At 32.4% G+C, this 21,568-nt stretch overlaps 1 protein-coding gene across 1 annotated transcript in view; it reads right to left on the reverse strand.

Annotated features, from left to right (window-relative positions):
* Nucleotides 1-309, reverse strand: part of LOC145247910 (innexin unc-9-like) — a 457,239-nt gene extending 456,930 nt beyond the window's left edge. The window contains exon 1 of the mRNA XM_080109539.1: nt 1-309. This exon is cut by the window's left edge and continues 965 nt beyond it. The gene's annotated coding sequence lies outside the window, so the exon portion shown is untranslated.
* Between the last annotated feature and the right edge of the window lie 21,259 nt (nt 310-21,568).

The raw sequence follows: 21,568 nt of genomic DNA on the forward strand, positions 1-21,568 counted from the left end.
GTTAAACTTCGGTGAGTTAAAAACAAACGCAGGAAATATGCAACAATTTCAAGTTCTTGTAACTCAGCCATTATTCGAACCATTTCATTTGAAAAGCATCTAACTACTGCTGTTTATATGCTAAATAATAATAATAATAATAATAATAATAATAATAATAATAATAATGAATAATATGGAAAAAAGAAGAAGTCGAAGAAGAAGACGAAGAAAAAGATGAAGAGGACGAAAAATAAAAAACTGGAAGATCTACGCACAATAGAGACGGACAGAGCTAACCTCCAGACATTAAAACAAAGTTTGGTAGGTCGTTTACTTGAAAGAAAGAAAACAAAAATGAAAGAGAAAGAGTGTGAGGGTTTTGTGTGTGAAAGAGGGAGCGGTGGGAGAGTGTGGAGTTAATGGCACGAAGAAAATGTAGAGTGTGCTTGGGAGGAACTTGTTGAATAGACATACAGACAATTACACGTAGACAAGCGCGCAGATCTATACGCATGGCATATAAACAACGCACGCGTCCATGCACACCTGGTGCGCGTTTGTTAGCTATTGCATAAAAGTATACACTATCGGTTTCCTTGCGGCACGCGAAGGAATCGTGGGCAACTGACGTATGAGGCGCAACGTTGCAACTGAAAGAGAGAGTGGGAGAGACGGACAAAAGGGGTAAGAGAAGGGGTATACATATTTAGAGACAAGGATATATATATATATATATATATATATATATATATATATATATATATATCGCGATCCATAGACAAATGCTGTAACAGCACTTCCGTGTTAATAGAGAGAAGCAAGTGTGTCAAAGTTGTATATTTTGAGAACAGGTTGGCGCCTGTTACATTTAAAAGTTTATTACAACATATTAATCATTTTTAATGTTAAATTAAGATTTATTTTGCTTAGGAAATTAATTATTATAGTAATTAATCTTGACTCCGTTCCTCATCTCTATCTATATATCTATAAAAGTGAAAGTGTCTGTCTGTGTGTATCTGTGTGTGTATACATTTTCCTACGCAATAACTCTGTCAATTTTTAGTCTACAGACTCGAAATTTGATATACAGGATACTGAGATTTGGGAAAATCGATATGATCGGTTTTCGGCCAGAAATTCGGCGATTAAGGGGTCAAAGTTCAACGATTTGACCTTTGAGCACTCTACAAAACTCCTCCGACAATTTTGGGTCTAAACACTTGGAATTTTATATATAGGTTCATTGGACATGGATCTAACTTAATAAATCAATTTGAGCGCAAAATAATAAATTTTAAGGGGTCATAATAGGGGTCAACGTTTAAAAAATTGACCACTTTTTTTTGTTCAACATACATCTCTAAATACCCGGGCAACGCCGGGCACCCATCCTAGTATATATATATATATATATATATATATATATATATATATATATATACTAGGATATATGTGTGTGTGTGTGTGTACATATATGTATATATATATATATATAGAGAGAGAGAGAGAGAGAGAGAGAGAGACAGAGACAGAGAGATACAGAGAGAGAGAGAGAGAGAGAGCGAGAGAGAATAAGTTAAGATAAAGCGAACACTTTCATATGAACTTTATTACATTATCATCTCATGTCAATTAGGAATAAGGGCGAAATCTCTTTAAGCTATGGGATTTCGATACTAAATCTTCTTGTCAAAAGAGGAGAAAAAGCCGGCATCATAAAAAGTAAATGTAAAAAGACAACACTGACTTTAAAAGAATTTAGGAATTGGAAGAATTATTTCATAGGGACGATACGCTAGGGATAAAGAGATGATGGATACAAAAGAACAATAAATGCGTGATAATATGCAAAGCAATATGTAAGAAAATTAAATACTAAGAATATTTTTTCACTTATGAAATACTTTGTTTTTTCTTTTAATATTTAAAAAATGTTTAAAATATATAAAAAAAACAATTATTCCAAAATTTCCAAAAAGTTCAAAATTAAAAAAAAAAACTTACAATATAGTTCTGATAAAAAAAATTATAAAATAAAAATAAAGCACGACAAGTTAAGTATAAAGAAGTAAAAGAAAGAGTAAGAGAAGGGGAAATAAGAACGTTTAAAAGTAAATCGACTCAAGTTCGTGAAAGGTTGTACATCTGTCATTAGGTGTACTCCAGGATGAAATGAGACGGAAGTTTATATCCAGTGCACGAGCATGCAGAACAGATTTCAATGTCTGGAAAGGCACCGAAGTAGTAACCGGAGGAAGAAATCCAGATGCATTCACCCAGACAGGCAAATTCTCACGACAGAAACATGCGTGTCGCGTTCTTAATGCGCAAACGTGTATCTTCATGCCTATCAAAAAATGTTTTGAAAGGATATTAAAGTGCTGCAGTATTAGTCCAAAAAAAGTTTCCAGTACAATGTAGATAGTAAGTTGTCCAGTTAAGTAGAGATGAGCAGTAAAAACAAAATAAAGAAACCTGTCCAATTTAAAATCATAAAAAACTAAAAGTATGAGTTAATGAGAGAAGTTGAAATAAAAGAAATAATTCAGGTCTAGTGTGGACCAAATATTGTGAATGAGCAAATGGCAATCCAAAAAACTAGAGGCAAAATGAACTGAAAAAATAAAAAGATTTAAAATTGAAATATACCCGAACTTTACTAATTAGTACACACACACACACACACACACACACACACACACACACACACACACACACACACACACACACACACACACACACACACACACACGCACGCGCACACACACACGCACGCACGCGGGCGCACACACATATGTGAGTGTGCATTAATTGATTTAGTTAAGGTATGTTACTGATATGAATTTAAAAAATAATAGTTCTTCAAAAGTGTTTAATACAAGTGTAAAGTTTTTGTGTGTAAATAGAATTATATAAGCATTGCAAGAAGTCTCCGCGCATCAATCAACTTTTCAAAGACTTGGAGTCAATATAATCAAGACCGATCCAAAAGGAATACCTTTCATTCTGATAATTCCAAAAGTTTAAAAACTAAGAAATGAAGTGATAACATTGAATAAAGATAAACATAAAAAATAGTGCTACACAGCTATAAAGCTATAAAGTTATAAAGCTATAAAGCTATAAAGTTAAAAAGCTATAAAGCTATAATGTTATAAAGTTATAAAGCTATAAAGTTATAAAGCTATAAAGTTACAAAGCTATAAAGTTATAAAGTTATAAAGTTATAAAGCTATAAAGTGATAAAGCTATAAAGTTATAAAGTGATAAAGCGAAAAAGCTATAAAGTTATAAAGCTATAAAGTTATAAAGCTATAAAGCTACAAAGCTATAAAGCTATAAAGTTATAAAGCTATAAAGTTATTAAGTTATAAAGCTATAAAGTTATAAAGCTATAAAGCTATAAAGTTATAAAGTTATAAAGCTATAAAGTTATAAAGTTATAAAGCTATAAAGCTATAAAGTTATAAAGTTATAAAGCTATAAAGTTATAAAGTTATAAAGCTATAAAGTTATAAAGCTATATAGCTATAAAGTTATAAAGCTATAAAGCTATAAAGCTATAAAGTTATAAAGCTATAAAGTTATAAAGCTATAAAGATATAAAGCTATAAAGTTATTAAGTTATAAAGCTATAAAGTTACAAAGCTATAAAGCTATAAAGTTATAAAGTTATAAAGCTATAAAGTTATAAAGTTATAAAGCTATAAAGCTATAAAGTTATAAAGTTATAAAGTTATAAAGCTATAAAGTTATAAAGCTATAAAGTTATAAAGTGATAAAGCTATAAAGTTATAAAGCTATAAAGCTATAAAGTTATAAAGCTATAAAGTTATAAAGCTATAAAGTTATAAAGTGATAAAGCTATAAAGTTATAAAGCTATAAAGCTATAAAGTTATAAAGCTATAAAGTTATAAAGCTATAAAGTTATAAAGCTATAAAGCTATAAAGTTATAAAGTTATAAAGCTATAAAGTTATAAAGCTATAAAGTTATAAAGCTATAAAGCTATAAAGTTATAAAGTTATAAAGCTATAAAGTTATTAAGCTATAAAGCTATAAAGTTATAAAGCTATAAAGCTATAAATTATAAAGCTATAAAGTTATAAAGTTATAAAGCTATAAAGTTATAAAGTTATAAAGTTATAAAGCTATAAAGCTATAAAGTTATAAAGCTATAAAGCTATAAAGTTATTAAGCTATAAAGTTATAAAGCTATAAAGTTATAAAGCTATAAATTTATAAAGCTATAAAGTTATAAAGCTATAAAGCTATAAAGTTATAAAGTTATAAAGCTATAAAGCTATAAAACTATTAAGTTATAAATTCATAAATTCATAAATTCATAAAATTATAAAGTCATAAAGTCATAAAGTTATAAAGTTATAAAGGATACGAGCAACGTTTTCTGCTAGATAATTTATTTTCTACTCAGGCAACACCATTCTCAATGCACATTTGTTAAGAAATCAATGAAATACACACACACACACACACACATATATATATATATATATATATATATATATATATATATATATTCTAGTGCTTTGGATCTAACGCCAAACCACATTTATATTTTTCCAAGTACTTTACCCGAGGCCTGTGATGAAAGCTAGATCTACTGCTATGCCTCAGGGACTAAGTGAGTGAGTTTCCAGTGGAACCATGCCGGATTTCTTTGATCCAAGAAAGCCGGACATAGCAAATCCAAGATCTTATGATGGTCCCTTTTGGACAGCACGGGCATGAGATACATGCACTAAATTTCCACTGAACAGGCACCCAACAAGAAATACTATGTTGAAATCTTAAAAGATTTCAGAAAGAGATACCATTAGAAAGGCCAGTACTTTCTAAACTGGGTCAGTGGCATTTTTACTAGGATAATCCACCAGTCCCTAACTCCATCCTTGTCACAGACTATTTGAAAAATATGGGCATCTAAACAGTTCCGCACTCTCCCTATACTCCAGACTTGCTCTCTGTGAGTTTGGGTTATTTCCTAAACTTTAGAGGCTGTTGTTATAAGAAACTTGAGGATATACAAGTGGCTCTGTCAAGAGTCATTGACACACTCACACAAGAGTACTCACACAAGAGTACTCCCATGGGGCCTTCCAGAAGTTGTTGGAACGGTATAAATGCATTGCAGTCGGAAGAGATTATTCTAAAGAAGACTATACACTCATGTGTGTACTATCAATATAAGTGTCTATTCGGATAAAGTCTGTAAACTTATTGAAAGCACATCGTATCGTCTAAATAGATAAATAGATAGATCTGTGTGAATATGCGCATGCATGTATATATGCATATATATATGCATATATATGTATATATATACACCTATATATATATATACATGAATACATACATACATACATATATATATATATATATATATATATATATATATGAGAGAGAAAGAGAGAGGGGGAACAGAATAGAAAATTTGGTAGAGATTAAAGAGATATAGAGTTGAGCCAAGACACTGACGTAGTAAGCGGAAAATAGAAACATCGATAGACAGATTGACGGTATAAACAAGCGGTGGTAGATACAGATTTTACATAGCTAAAACAAACTTTACGATGGAGTATATGAGAAATGTGTTTATAAGATGCTGATGTCGAATCGTTTGCTTAGAAACGAAGTTTTTGTTTAGAACGTGGATTTAGAATTTCTGAGAAGTACAAAACTGTGCGGAAATCTCACATAAATAAATAAAAAAAACACTGTTTTTCTCTTACTGCAAACAAAGTTACAAGTTTCAAAATTCGAAAAAAAAACATGACAGAAAATATACATTGTGTAAAAGAATAAGAATAAGAAAGAAGAAAAACATAATTGTATTTGAAAAACATAAAGTTACCTGGTTCAAATTTAAAAGAACAAAAACTGTGATTTTTTATATACATCAATAAAATATAGAATACGTATTATATTTCAAATTCGAATTTAACAGACTGATGTGTGAACAAGACGTTCTCTTCTGTTAGACAATCACACCAGTTCAAACTTGAAAAGTATCAGATGACGGAAATAATTTTATACGTAACACTCCAAAGAAAATGCTATTTTAAACTTAAAAGTAACAGACACACGAAAATACCATTTTAACTTTACGTTGGTGTATACCCACGAAAACCACTATTTTTATCTTAAATGTAATAGCCTACGACCTAATACTATTTAAAATGTAAAAATAACAGATCCATTAAAAAATTACAAATATGTTCTTTTAAACTTAAGCCTAGCAGATCTATGAAAATTTTATTGTAAATATCATATAGAACCAAAGAAAATGCTATTATAACTTCACTAACAGACCTTGGAAAATACTATTTTTTCTTTACGTGACAGACACACGAAAATACCATTAAAACATAAAAGTAACGAACCCGAAGGAAATTTATTTTAAACCTCATGTAAATACACAAAAATACTATGTAAAAGTGAATCTTTTAAGACTACCAGAAATAATGCTGAGAATAATATTACTGTAACAGACAAAAATAATATTACTGTAACGGATCGACGACAATATTATTTTAACTTAAAAGAAAACAGATCCATGAAAAGACTATTTTAAACTTCATGTAACAAAGCCATAAGAATACTATGTCAAACTGAAATATAAAAGACTGACGAAAATACTAAAGTCTGAAATTTAATCGTTACACACCCACGAAAATAGTATTGAAGTAACAGATAGACTTATCATTAATTACAAACCTAAATGAATAGAACGATGGGAGTATTATTCCCCGATGTTCTAGGATTATGTTTGAAATAGTATTTCCAGAAAATAATGCCATTTCAAACTTATTCGTAGCAAAGCGCTGAACATTGCATTCAACTTTAAGTGTGGCCGATCAAAGAAAATGCTAATTGTAAAACCATAACAATGTGGGGACGCATCTACGCATTGTTTGCCGATAAATTTATTCCAAATAAATGTATGTACTTCGCTTTGCCTTTTTCTCTATCTTTCCATTTTCTTTCTCTTTCTTACCCCTCTCTCTCCCTCTCCTCTCTCTCTCTCCCTCTCTCTCTTTCTCTCTACCGTTTCTTCTTGTCTATTATGGCCTAGTCCTTCCTGAAAGAAAATAGCGACTCTCTCTAAAGCGATAGAATGTCAAAAGAGTCAAAACGCTAAGATGCTGTTAGTAAATATACGTTTATGAAAATAATTTTTTTTAAATGACGGATGGACTAAATAGCATAATCTAATTAAACATAAGAAGAAGAAATAAGAGATACTTTATTTAATTATAATGCAACACACAGTTTTTAGACAGATAAAACATTTTGAATCATCGATGTTCTTTATTTCTTCTCTTTTAGGCTCTAACACATTCTAATAATGCCTATACGCCTATATCTTTTATAGATACTAACATCTAAAATTGTTCTCTCTACGTAAGAAAATAAGTAAACACTAGTGATGGGATGATTCCACTATTTTCCCCGATTCCGATATAATTACCGATTCCGTACTAAATTCTCGATTCCAATACAATTACCGATTCCGTTTCCGATTCTTCATAAATCACTAAATATTTAACTATAAAGTTGCTATTTTTCACAATTTCTGTAAAAACAAAAAAAACAAAAAAAAACACACACACACAAATGTTAAATATGCAGATATTTTCCTAAACATCAAAATTACACTTTTATATGATTATCTATCGATTTTAGCTTTACTGGTATTTTAAAATCAAGAAATATTTATTCTTTTATCATTATTACCAACAATGGAAGATTTTGGTTTAAAAAAAATCAAATAAAAAAGATAATTAAAAGAATCGTTTTTGGCATCGGAAAATAGGCACCATTTTTTTTTTCGATTCCGACACCGATTACGATTACCCCCAAGTTTGTCGATTTATCCGATTCCCGATTCCGATTCTGATTAATGGTCCCAACATTAGTAAATACGATTAGTAGAAAAACAGTAATAAAACAATAAAATAAATTCTGAGAAGAAACCGGCAGCAAAAAGAGGAGCAAAAAAAAAAGAAGAAAAGGGAATAGTGCAAAAAAAGTGAAAAAGATTATCATAGAACATTTAAGGTACGTGTCATTATTCTATCGAATCCAGTCGTAATAGGCAAAGCAAGTATGTAGGAGAGCTGCTGGAAGGCACACACTCTTTCCGTAACAAAAATAGGGCTCACATTTTATGAATGTAGGGAAACCGATCTTGTCTACGTTACAATGATCACGTGCGAATATAGATTTTGAAGATGTAGAAAAAGAAATGGAAAAAAATAATAAAGACGAATAAATTCAGTCACTCAATACACTGTTAGTGCTTTTGAAATGGTAACTCGTTTCATCCTTATAATAAAGTAAAATGTTTCCCCCATTTCTTTGGTCGGTATAACTTTTTATCCACATGCTGAAGCTGATTCGACAACAGTTTAGGCTAATTCTTGATGCGGTTTTTCTGTAAATATGCATTCGTTTCGTTAGTTTTTAACCATTTTAACATCTATCCGTCTCAACAAGTTCTTTTATTATAGTGATGCATGCAGGAATCGAAGAAGTCTTAACTATCACATATCTACGACCACTGGCAATCATGTAAATCGAAAAATCTTCGATTTCGTCAATGTATCGTTCGTCGCTTCCATTAGTCTTATTTTTAAATGTTTATTTAACTACAAGACGACTTGCTCGTCCATTCGGCTCTTGAAGGATAAGAGGCAAAAATGATCAAAATAAAAAGTAATTTCGAGACTGCATTGTCGTTTATTGTCTGAAGGATAAGTAAGAAAATATACTCTCAAAACATATTTATTTGCGATGTAAATTATTGATTCAAAAGATGTTTATATTCAATAATTTTGCACATCTATTTACATTTACAAAAAGTTTGCTTTTTATTTTGTCTGGCTTTGCTTAAAGCAATAACTCGTCACGTTGAAACACGTGTTTCTCTACATAAATCCATATTTTATCTAATATTGTCTATATGATTTCTGAATTATGATTTTTTATTCTATAAGAAGTAGTACTGATAATTAGTTAACAATCTAACATATTCAACAGTTTTCCATTCAGTATACATCCCTTATAAATTACATTTCATTTCTGTCTAGGATTTAATCACTCTCAGATTCTAAATAAGACATAACTATAGTAAAATTATATTATAACACATACTTATTTAGATTATTGGGTTCATTTCGATTCAGCATCTACCATGTTTCAAGTGACCTAGTGCATTATTGCATGCACCTGTTACACACAGGAAATTTAACACTATTTTATGTAGCATATATTATTTATCGAATGCTCTAGTGTATTAATAATTTACAGCTCCAAAGTTTGTTTCAGATTATTGACAGGCGACATAAAAAGAAAAGCATTATGTAAAAAGTTTGCTTTACCTATTTCTGTTAAAAGTTATTACTTTATCTATGTATTGATACGATAGCGTATGTGTTATTTTTTGTGTCATGCTTACATCCGGGTCGTTTAATTGATATGTACTCCCATTTTTTGTAATAAATGATTTTACAAGAATACTTCATAAGTTTTGGTTTCAGTTTTGATTATAGCTGATGACACTCCAGTAATCTATCTTATAAAAATAAGTTTATCAAGAATACTTCATAAGTCTTGCTTTCGGTTTTGATTTTAGCTGATGTTTTTAACTTAGTAATCTATTTTTTAAATAAATAATTTATTAAGAATTCTTCGTAAGTTTTGGTTTCGTTTCGGTTATAGGTGAAGGAACTAAGATTATATATATATATATATATATATATATATATATATATATATATATATATATATATATAAGTTTGCGATTCGGTTTTGAATTAAGCTGATGAACGCAAGTCATATAGATATATTTTTTATGTTTTAAATCGCAACTTTATAATATATAAAAATCGATATAACATTAACTCTATAATAATATATAAGAAATCTGCAAGAATTAAAATATCATATTTAAGCGTATTTTGCGACCGAGTTTTGTCGAACGTTCGTGCTAGCTTAGATAAATACTTTTGCAGTTTTAACAAAAACTACAATAACATCAGAGCGTATCCATTTACACTGAACATCTACAGAATGCCAACATTAATATATTACATATGAATGTGCCCCCCCTGTGGAATTTCCATAGGTCGCGCTAGTAATTCATTATTCTGGAACTAATTTATTTTAAAACTAAGTTCATGCAAAATATAATGAATGAACTAAACATGATCATAAGTAAGTGTTGAAAAAAAGTCAGGAGGTTTAGTTTCCCCATAGAATAGAAATTCTTTTACTTAAAGATAGCGCTGAAAAAATAAAACCCATAATCCCATTGAATAAAACTCATAATCTCCCTACCAAAAGCTCTTAATAAAAGTAAAGAGGTCCTCAGTGCAATACTAAAATACAGTTATTACCCCTTATTAGAGAAATCATTTGTAAGTAATCAGTGAAAAAATAAAACTCAGGGAACCTACAAAGCGCTACTGAAGCACTAAATCAAACTAAGGAGTCATCCAATACACTCCAAGTCTTTACCCCCCCCCCCCATTGAACAGAAAGAAGTAAAAAAGAATAAAACACAGGATGTTTCTGAAGTGCAATACAAATTAAGGAGACTTCCAGAGCACTACTAAAAGCAGGTTTCTTACTGTTACCCTCCTAAAATAGAAAATACGTTTTTAGTAAGAAGTGAAAAAATAGTAAACCTCAAGAGTTCTCCAGAGCGCTACTGAAAACACTAAATAAAAGTGAGAATGCTTCCAGAGCGTTAGCAAAACAAGTTTCTAATCTCATACCTGCTTTATTAGTAGGGATATGGCAATATGATATTCTTATCGTTGTTTTGATTCTCAAGTATATATCCGAGAAAGTTAATCAACCGAGAACCACATCGCTCTATAAAAAAAACATATAAGATATCAACGGAGTCAAAACAATGAAAAGAATATGCTGTTGACCCAGCTCTATTTATTGGATATTAAATATGTTCTCAAACAACGTATGCGCATAGCCTCTATCGTCTTTGGCCATATATATGTAGGTAAATTTAAACATTACGTCTGACGGTCATAATTGAGAAGGTAATAAACAAACGTAGTGACAAGCAGAGCAGAGTTTTAGTGTAATGCAGATTTCCGCAGAACATAAATTTTGTAAGAAACTTTTGACCCCAGCCTAAATTCTCAAACAGCTTATAAGCATTGCCATGTTACGTCGATTTTTCACCAAAAGCAGACGACATGTTTTAAGAAATTGACATCGATAGCAGTTCTAACGACAATTGGCTGTCATCGTTAAGGACAATGTTGATGATTAGTCACTGAATTCGTGCCACTGCTTTTCTGATTAATGTACGGGCCTACTGTCCGTCACCTGTGTGATTCTAATGCGGGTGTTTAGGTGGGGATGGAGTATCGAAAAAGCATAGTCTCCCAAAATATTACAAATTACAAAAGCCCAATGAAATAAAAGTTAATATTAATATTTCTTCTGAAATGTTATTGTTCCTGTACTACAATCTTTTGCTGAGAAGTTTTTTTACGAAAATCTTCTAGAAAATACATTGTAGTCTAATAACACCACAAAAAGGGCCGTTTTTCATGTATAGCTAAAATAAAACAAAACTTATCCGGATAAGGTTTTTGTCAAAAACTTATCATCAACGACATAAGTTACCTCTGGACGGTTACTTTATTGAATAAAACATGATCATTTTCAAATCCAATAAATATCATATATTTTTCGAGTACCCGTATGAATTAATAAAATATGATTCTTCATCCAATCATAGCACTGTCCCATCATTAAATTGACACTTGTATTAATCATTATCCTTGAATTGCATTTTACCTTGATGAGTGGTGAACAATTAGAATATAAAATAAATATTATAAGAGAATCGAAAACGATCAATGGAATAAAGACACTTATTTCACATTTTATCATTTTTTCTTTGAATCCGAATCCTTGCTATTTCTGTATTATTATTATTATTATTATTATTATTATTATTATTATTATTATTATTATTATTATTATTATTATTCAATCACTAGGAGTTCTCACACAGGTCATTATCAGAGATTGCCCACTGACAGAGACCGGTGGTGCTCCTTGGAGTCTGGGTGATGACAAATCTCCCCAGATTTTCCCTAATCCTCACCTCTTTCAACAAATTTTGCAAACAAATTTGGACTATCGCAACAGCCGTTTGCAATTTATTTCTCCCTGACCATTAATCTTCATTGGAATTTGGGCGGAATAAGCCTTCCGTACGTCCCAGTCTACTCCGCACTAATCCAGTGGAGGTCTGGAAAGTGCTTTCACTCCTTGGTCTTTCCATCCTTCTTGACCCTTTCGACATTTTGGGAGGAGGAGAGGAGATTAGAGGGAAAGAGAGATAGGTAGGAGAGGGATATCGGAAGGAAAGGGAGATAGGAAGGAAAGGGAGTAGTTTACAACTTCGTAGTCTCAGTTTTCTTGATTTGATTTTTTATTTATTTCTCTTGCATTTTCTATATGCACGGTTGGCGATTGTCATTCTTGTGGATTAAGTTCTGCAATCGAGGATTTCCAGTTTTCAGCATTAATGTCCGTTGCATAGACTGGGCTTTCCCCTTAATTCCGATTTCTCTTGGAGTTCTTTGGAGCTGTTCCTAATGCTCCTACAATTATTGGTATTATGTTGATTTTCTTCAGGTTTAATGTTCCTTTTAGTTCTTTGGCAAGTTCTGCATATTTGTTTCGCTTTTCTGTCTCTTTAATCTTCACCCTGTGGTTGCTGGGACGGTAAAATCTACAATTTTACAAGTTCTTTCTTTTCTTGTTGATTATTATGACGTCCAATCTTCTAGCTTAGATGGGTTTATCTGTTTGTATCCCCATATTCAAAACTATTTTGTGGTCTTCATTTTCCATTATAGTCTCCAGCTTGTGTTTGAACCATTTGTCTGCGTGTTCAACATGCATCGTCTTGTTATATAGAGTTTTAATTATTATTATTATTATTATTATTATTATTATTATTATTATTATTATTATTGTTATTGTTCGTTGTTAGGAAGTCTTATTAAAAGTGAGTCTTAAAGAGTCTTATTAAGAGAAATGTTGCGTTCTGTGTTCGTGTTATGAAATATTCATATATATAAAATGTTCATACTTAGAAGTGTAGTAGAAGCTCTTAGAGTGAGGAGACAGTGTTGAGACAGTCTTAGTGTAGATATGAGATGTAAAGACATCGTGTATGTGAAGACATTTTAAAACACAGGATATATAAGATATATAATGACAATTTCACTTTACCTTTTGGTAGAATTACAACACAAAGACGACGTTTATAAAAACACATTACGCGTTTATTTCCATGGACCGGTCGGTGGTTTTCTTAGTCAGGGATTCAAAGTTTTACATTCTATGTTTCAAAGGTGACTGTCTCGCTTCCAGACGTTCGACTGTCCATATCTGAACTCCAGACTGTCGTCTGTCGTCCTCAGACTCTCCTGCTTAACTCGTAAGTTTCTAACTATATCGAGAACTTCCCATTTTCCATGACGTCATACACATGTTAAAACATGTGTTTTCTTTCAAGTGTTCTGGAAATGCGTGTCCAAAACATTTTCCTTTGTTTACAAAAGGAATTTAACCTATATTTCCAGTAACCTATATTTCCAATATGTTAAAAACATGTTTATTAAATTATCCTAAAGTTGCATTCCTCAATTCAATTTCATAACAGAATTGACAAATGCACATTCCTTTTCTTAAAACTATTTTATCTTTAAGGTAAACAATGGTTTGTTTTTAGATTCCATTTTCTAATTCTCTCTCGTAATCTATTTCTAAACCTAAATTACGAGATTTGAATTTCGTCTATTCTATTTCATTTTTACATTTAACTAATTCCCTATTTTTATACTTACATGAAAAGGGGACAACCCTTATCATGTAACAGTCTGCCCAACTACCAATGCGGTTGTATCTGTCCTTGTATATTTTCTTTGGGCTAATTTACTGCATTCGCTTATTATATGGTTAATCGTTTCATCTTTTTGTCCACAAAGTCTACATTTACTGTTTCCCTGTGTTTTGTCTATTTTAGCTTTGATGTGGTTCATTCTTATCGCGTTGTACTGTGCAGCTCTCAGTAGAGACTCTGTTTCTCTGATCATATGTCCTTTCCTTAGTCATGCCCAGGTGTTTATGTGATTCTCTTCTTTTGTCATTCTTATGAATCGTTCATGTAGTGCTTTCTCTTCCCACTTTGTATTACTTGTCTTTTTGTTTTTGGTTCTCTCATATCCTGCATAGTCGGTCAGTATCGTGTATATTTGGTCCAAACTATGATGGTCTAGAATACCTTATTAGAACTACTATCCATGTGTTTATTCATTTAATTAAATTTCTACTGTATAGTTTTGTTTCTAAGAGTTTTTTGCTCTTCTCAAGCACTCTTTTCCAATTTTCTCTTCATTTCTGTAGATTTAATGGTGCCTTCTTTCAGGACACCCAAATATTTGTAAGTGTCATCTTCTCCAAGCGCCTTCCTCTATTGGGTAGTTAATACCCTCTGAAATTTTTAGTTTTCGCCTTTTCATCTCCAGTAGTGCACACTTTTCCATCCCTAATTATATCTAGTTGTCCTGGCTGAATATTCTAGTTGTGTTTAACAGGTTTTATAGATTTGGCTTTTGTTTTGTTTGTTATGCAAACAGTTTCAGGTCATCTATATACACGAGATAGTACATTCTTTGTTCTGTGCCTGTAAATTTATATCCGGCATTCCATTTTCTAAGTATGTAGTTGAGGGGCGCCATGGCTATGAAAATAGTAGTGGTGTTAGTGGGTCTCCTTGAGAGATACTTCTCTGTATTCTTATTTCAGTCAGGTGTTGTCCTCCAGATGTCAATTCCATGTTTCCATTGCTTTCTTAATAAGAATATTTTTGTCGGATATTTTGTATATTTTTGGGCATTACATTATCCATTCTTGTGGGATTCTGTCATAGGCTTTCTTGTGATCGATCCATGTCATGCCTATGTTCTTTTTCCTGCTTTTAGCATCTTTCAAGATATTTTGGTCTCTGCATAACATATTGTGTGTTCTCCTTTTTTTTTCTTCGGACAGTAGCCCATTAGTAGTAAGGGGGGAGTATATCTTTTCACTTAGTTTTGCAGTAAAAACTTTCCACATGGTCGGTAAGCATGTTATTGGCCTGTAATTGGTTGGTGTCGTCTCCTTTTCAGCATCTTTTGTATCAATGTAGTTCTTCCTTTGGTCATCTATTTTGATACTTCTGTTTTGCGGATACATCTTCTCAGACTTTGTACCAGTCTATCACGTAGCGTCGTGAATTTGTTTTGGTCAATATGTATGCATACACTCGTGGCTTGGTGTTTTCCAATTTGTCGTTTTCATTAGGACCGTCTTGAGTGTTTCTTCATCAATTTCCGTTTATTTTTCTTCTTTAATTTCTTGAAGTTCATTCTTCATGTCTTTCAGCCATTTGGCGTTTTTGTTGTGATCATGAGAATGTCCCCCATCTCTGGTTCCAGAACTACTTTATTTCCGTGGCTTTGGTTGTTCCATTTTATTATTCCTCCATTAACGTTTTGGTAGAACTGTTTTTCATTTGTTTCAAAGGTCCTTAACATAGCCACTCTTGAGTTTGTCACGATTTATATTTATATCGTCTCGATCTCTCTTCTTTTGCTACTGATTTTGTTTTAGTTCTTCATGTTTCTTTATTGTGCACCAGACTTTCAGTTTCCTGCAGATTTCTGTTCCCTTTCATTCTATTGATGGATTTTGCTTCGAATCTAAGCTTTCTGATCTGGCTTTCCAGTCTTATTTACCATCCAGGTTGTGTTGATTCTTTGTTTTAATAATGTTTTGTTTCCGTCCTTAGTTTTCTACTTAGTGATTTAGCACTAGCATATATACAAATTGTTTAGATCTGTGATGGTCTCTGTTTGAATATTTGGGAGAAATCTGTTCAATTTTTGTGTTTCTAATTTTAATTCTTCCTCTGTTGATTCTTAGTGACGGTAGTTTTGTTTTATCCTCATACATCCATCCTATGTTATTTTCAACTCATATTGCTTCTTCTTCAGTGGGTTCTGCGGTTCTCCTTTCTTCAGTTGTTTCAGTTCCAGAATTGATAATTTGATATGCTTATACCTGTGGATTTTTACTAATTGATTTGTTGTGCCGACTGTGTTTGGGTGGATTTCTTTTAGTTCATGTTCAGACAATCAGCCCGTTTTGCGGATCTGTCTGGCTTGGTCTACAATCCTCTGTTCAGTTGCTGGGTAGTCAATACATGTATCCTACACATTTTTCATGGGTTTACGGAAACCTCTGTCATCTTGATTTGTAGTAACATTCCATCATCATGTTGTCTTTTATGGTGCACTTTTTTCTTTTATTCTAAGGTTTGCTTTTCTGTCTGTCTGTTTTTTTTTTGTATTTCGTCTGATTTGGTGTCGGATCTGGAAGTTACCTGCTTTTTTTCTGTGTTGTTTTCCTGAAATTAGATGGAGAGCCAATATTCGCAGGGTGCCGACCGTGTCCCCCATATTGGACAACGAGAGAGTACCCGACGTTCATGCCACTCAGATAATTCTTCTGAGTTCCACGGTTTGTATCATTAATATATATCATGACTGCACTGGCACAATGTTTAGTTTACCTGTAATCCTGTCACAGGGATAGAGTTTTTCTTAGGTTTAGGAGACGGTCTCTATTATCACAGACGAAAAAAGAACATACTATTGTACATAGTATGAGTTCAATTGCTTTTTTGCCTATTTCTGTGGGAAATTAAAATTAGTTTCCTTCCCGCTAAAAGTTTGTTTAAGAAATAAAATCAGAAAAATGTACAGCGAAAGTCTCTGGCCGACTTCGGGTAGGATTGAAACCGCTATCTTTAGACAATTCTCACCTGGAACCGTAGAGATTAAGCGTCTCTATTAACTGCGCCACGGGCCCCGAAGCGCGATCAAGGTTGAATTTTTTGGTCTTATAAATTCATGTTTATTTATTATCTGACCTTTCATGATCGGGTCCTAACCGTACCGAGTGGTATATATATTATTTAATTGGAATTAATTATTGAGATGAGTATTATTTATTATTTGTTATTTATCGAGGACTATTATCCTCATCTTTTTCAGTTCCTATCCCGTCGCGATTACCACCTGACGAAGGCCAGAGGAATAGTTGGCCGAAACGTCGTGAAACAACAACTAATAAAAAGATGAGGATACTAGTCAGCAACGAATAAAAATTAATAGATAATACTTCCAATTAAATAATATACACTCATGAGCAAAAGCATGGGCCAAGAGTGAACGAAGGAAGAAATCGATTGTTAAATATTTTCCATGAATTTCTGTTCATTTTAATTGAAAATTTCTATTTTGTAGATGATTATTATTATTATAGCATATAATTAGTAGAAAAATGAATCCTAAAAATGTTAAGACCTTGTCTTAGCAAGGATATAAAAAACCGAATCGCAGGATCAGGGCCGTCCGAAATGATTTACAAGCAGATTTTTTATATTTTAAGAAAAGAAAATGTGAAAACACCTCTTTCTGTAGTGAAGCGAATTAGTCAAAGGTTTGAAGTCGAACGCTTAGTAAAAGGGAAATCTGGATCTGTTCGCCCTAGAACATCCACTTTGAAGGACAACTAAACTTAAAATAACTGTTTTGAAGGAGCGAAAGAAAACCTATGTTGATCATAGCAAAGAATTCAAAACACGGGCTGGGAATTCTCCTTTTAGATATACAATATCCAGACAAATGAAAGAAATGGGATTTTTCTCTAAAAAGTGTGCAAAGAACCCATTTTTATCTGAGAAGAACATCAATGATAGAAAGAGAGTTTTCTCGTGTTATTGCAAGAAAGACACAGACTGGTTCAGGAATGTTTTCTGGTTAGATGAATCAAGATTTTGTCTTGTTAGTGATGCTCCCAAATGGTGCAATCGAAGAACTGGAGAAAGATTTTCACCAAGTTGCATAAAAACAACAGTTAAACACGGGAATGGAGGGATAATGGTATGAGGAACTTTTACTGCAGCAAGAGTTGGAGAACTTATTAGATGTGAGAAGTCAATCAATGCAAAGAATACATTCAAATATTAGAAACAGGACTGTTACTAAGTATCCAGAAGCTGGGAATATCCAAGAAAATTATTTTTTAACATGATAATGCCCCTGCACACACTTCTAAAGTCACAAATAAATGGTTTTCTGATAATTCAATTGATGTGATATTTTGGACAGTTCAAAGCTCTGATTTAAACCCAATCGAGAATATTTGGTCCATAATATCTTGTGCATCGGTGGGAAGAACTTTTTCGAACAATAACAAACTGTGGGAAGGTACGCAACGCGAATGGAATAGCATCTCCTCTTCACAGTGTTCCACTTTGGTTGAGAGCATGTCTAAAAGGATTGGTCTTTTAAATAAATTAAAAGGGAATGCGATTCCATCCTAAGCATTTATTAAAGTAAATGTCTTGTTCTGTGTTATTAGTCTCGTTTAAGTTTCCTTGTTCAATTGTTCTTTGTTCAATATAGTTTTTAGTGCAATAAAATGTATAAAATTTGTTTGCCCCACTTTTATTTTTTTGTTCACGAGTGTATATACCTTTAGTTTTTGTATACCTATATATATACATAGGATTATGTATATCCAAATCCACCTAATTATTACCAAAAATGGATTCTTTTCTTTCAAAAAATGTATTGAATTACCAACTGCCTCATTTGGTATTTACCTCTTTTCCGAGAGGGTTTTGAATCCAAGTAAAATTAAAAAAGGCAAAAAAACCTGGACACATATTGTAAGAAACAGAAATTTCAAACAAACAAAATATGAACTCACAGGTCGCTGACTTCGCTTTTTGGGTGCCTATTCGAGCACATGGTTCCCCATAATTTTTTTTTCGCTTTCTTTTATTAAGGTTGGTGCAAAAACAATAACGTTTTCTCACATATGTTACGTTTATGTATGATTTCTGAATTAATTAATTGATATATCATTTAAACTCGGTAGTGTTTGAATATATGGTTAAGTGGCAGTTTTAGTCATTTAGTACTGATTTAAAGCTTCACCGCTCACTCATTTTTGGACCAAATTTTGACAAAAATTATTACAGTTTATAGATTACATTCTCAGCTATATTGTGAAAAGAAATTCAATTGTCTTTCAGTAAAACAAAAGTTGTGATGAATTTTCTGGTGTTCAAAATCGTAAAAAAATGTAAAGAGGTGAGTGACGCTTTTAGGACTGGTTTCCATAGCAACCACGTCGCTTCAGCGCCTACTGTTGCTACTAATTCACTGCTGTCGCTAAAAGTAAAGTAACAAGCGAAACAGAGAATGAAAGCATGAAAGGCAAATAATTGGGTTTTTTTTATTGAAAGCAGACGAGTGTCGTACATTGTTTTTACATGCATGTTTATGGTGGCGAAAAAAAAAAGACTGAAACAAGTTAATTTATTGGAAGCCTGGGAAAATCATGGATTACAGTGGAAAAATGCGAGCAAGAAAAGTAATATGTTTAAGATAAACCTGGAAAATAAAAGGACTAGTTGTTAAACTGGAAAAGAAAAGGACAAGATATTCTAGTAAAAATATAATAAATTTATAACATAAATATTGCAGCATTAATAATATTTTTTAAAATTCAATTTATAACATTATATAATACATTTTTTACGGTGCAATATACTGACTTATATATTTATTATATTTTTTACTAGAATATATAGTCCTTTTCTTTTCCATGTTTAGTCTTAACCATATTAATTTTATATATATATATATATATATATATATATATATATATATATATAGCAATGTTATATATCATTTTGAAGCGCGTTTTTCGAATGGTGTTATTCGTTACCGTTCTCAATATCTGAAGAGATTCAGAATGGCAACGAATAACACTTTTACGGTTTTTGCAGACTTTTCGACAACATGGACAAAATTCAAATCCGCACATTTTTTTGTTCCAATTTAAACTAAGCCGAAAAGCTGCCGAGACAGCTCGTGATATCAATGATACGTTATTCTTAGGAATCACAAACAAACGTGTGGCGCAACAGTGGTTTAAGAAAGTTCACAATGTCGAGAGCCTTGAAGATGAAGATGGTCGCCGGCGGCGGACTGCGGTTGAAAACGAACATTTGAAAGCCTTAACAGAAGCCGACGCTTGCAAAACCACACGATAAGTTACTGTTGAACTCGAGATCGAAAACTCAACAGTCGTTCGCCATTTAAAGCAAATAGGGAAGTAAAAATTTTTTCGATAAATTGGTGCCGCATTAATTGAACGATAATACTAATATTCGTCGTTTTGTGCTGTCTTCTACGCTCCTTCTCCAACAAAAACGACCCATTTCTCGAGCGCATTGTGACGTGTGATAAGAAGTTGATCCTTTATTAAAATTGACGATGTTCAGCACAATGGTTGGATGCTGGAGAAGCTCAACAACACTTCCCGAAGCCAAAATTGGACTAAAAATAGGTTATGGATACTGTTTGGTGGTCTGCGGATTGTTTCGTCCATCACAGCTTCTTGAATCCGGGCGAAACAATTACGGCGGAGGTAGTGCCAACAGATTTACGAAAAGAAGCTCCAATGTATGGACTCGAGATTGGTCAATATGAAGGGACCAATTTTCCTCTATGACAACACTCACCCGCATGTTGTTCAACTGTCCCTACAAAAGCTGAAGGAATTCGGCTACGAGACTAAATATTAAATGGTCGAGTAGCTATTGGTCAGTCGGGGTAAGTGCTGGTGGAAGAAATCGCAGTCCTGTTATTTTTAGTATACCTCTATCGATCTCTCTCTCTCTCTCTCTCTCTCTCTCTCTCTCTCTCTCATTATATATATATGTTAGAACCACGGGATACAGAATTAAAAATTAGTAAAAAAAATACAATACAGCATATAATCTATAATATTATATATAACACCGTAAGACGGAGCAAATACCGTAACCAAGAACGGAAAAACATCGTATTCCACATCGTAACCTGAAAAAAAAACGTATCCTAGAGCCAGCCTATCCAGTGGTACTACCATATATTTCCAAATCCAGCTCATGTTTGCCAAAAGTGAACTCCCTTTTTTTTTTAAAAATTAAAAAGGCTTGAATTACTAGTCGCCCTATCGGGTACTTACGTCTTTTTCGAGAGGGTTTTAATGTTAGTACAATGTAGAAAGATAAGCAAAAACCTGAACACATATCGTAAAATATTATTATTATTATTATTATTATTATTATTATTATTATTATTATTATTATTATTATTATTAGCAGTAGTCGTAGTAGTAGTCAGTAGGATTTTTCATATAGGCCATCATCAAAAAAATTCTCTTTAAAATAACCTGTGGTTTTCCATGGAGTCTGAGTATCAAGTTTCCCCAGATTTCCAGTACTACCACATCTTTCGATAACAATTGCAAATTTGTTTGCGTTATCGCAATAGCCGTTTACCATTGATTTCTCCTTGTTGCTTTCTCTCTTCGGTCTTTCTATTTTCCTTGATGC

Source organism: Euprymna scolopes, chromosome 26 (genome assembly GCF_053919585.1).
Source record: "Euprymna scolopes isolate OS-2025 chromosome 26, ASM5391958v1, whole genome shotgun sequence".
Lineage (NCBI taxonomy): Eukaryota > Metazoa > Mollusca > Cephalopoda > Sepiida > Sepiolidae > Euprymna > Euprymna scolopes.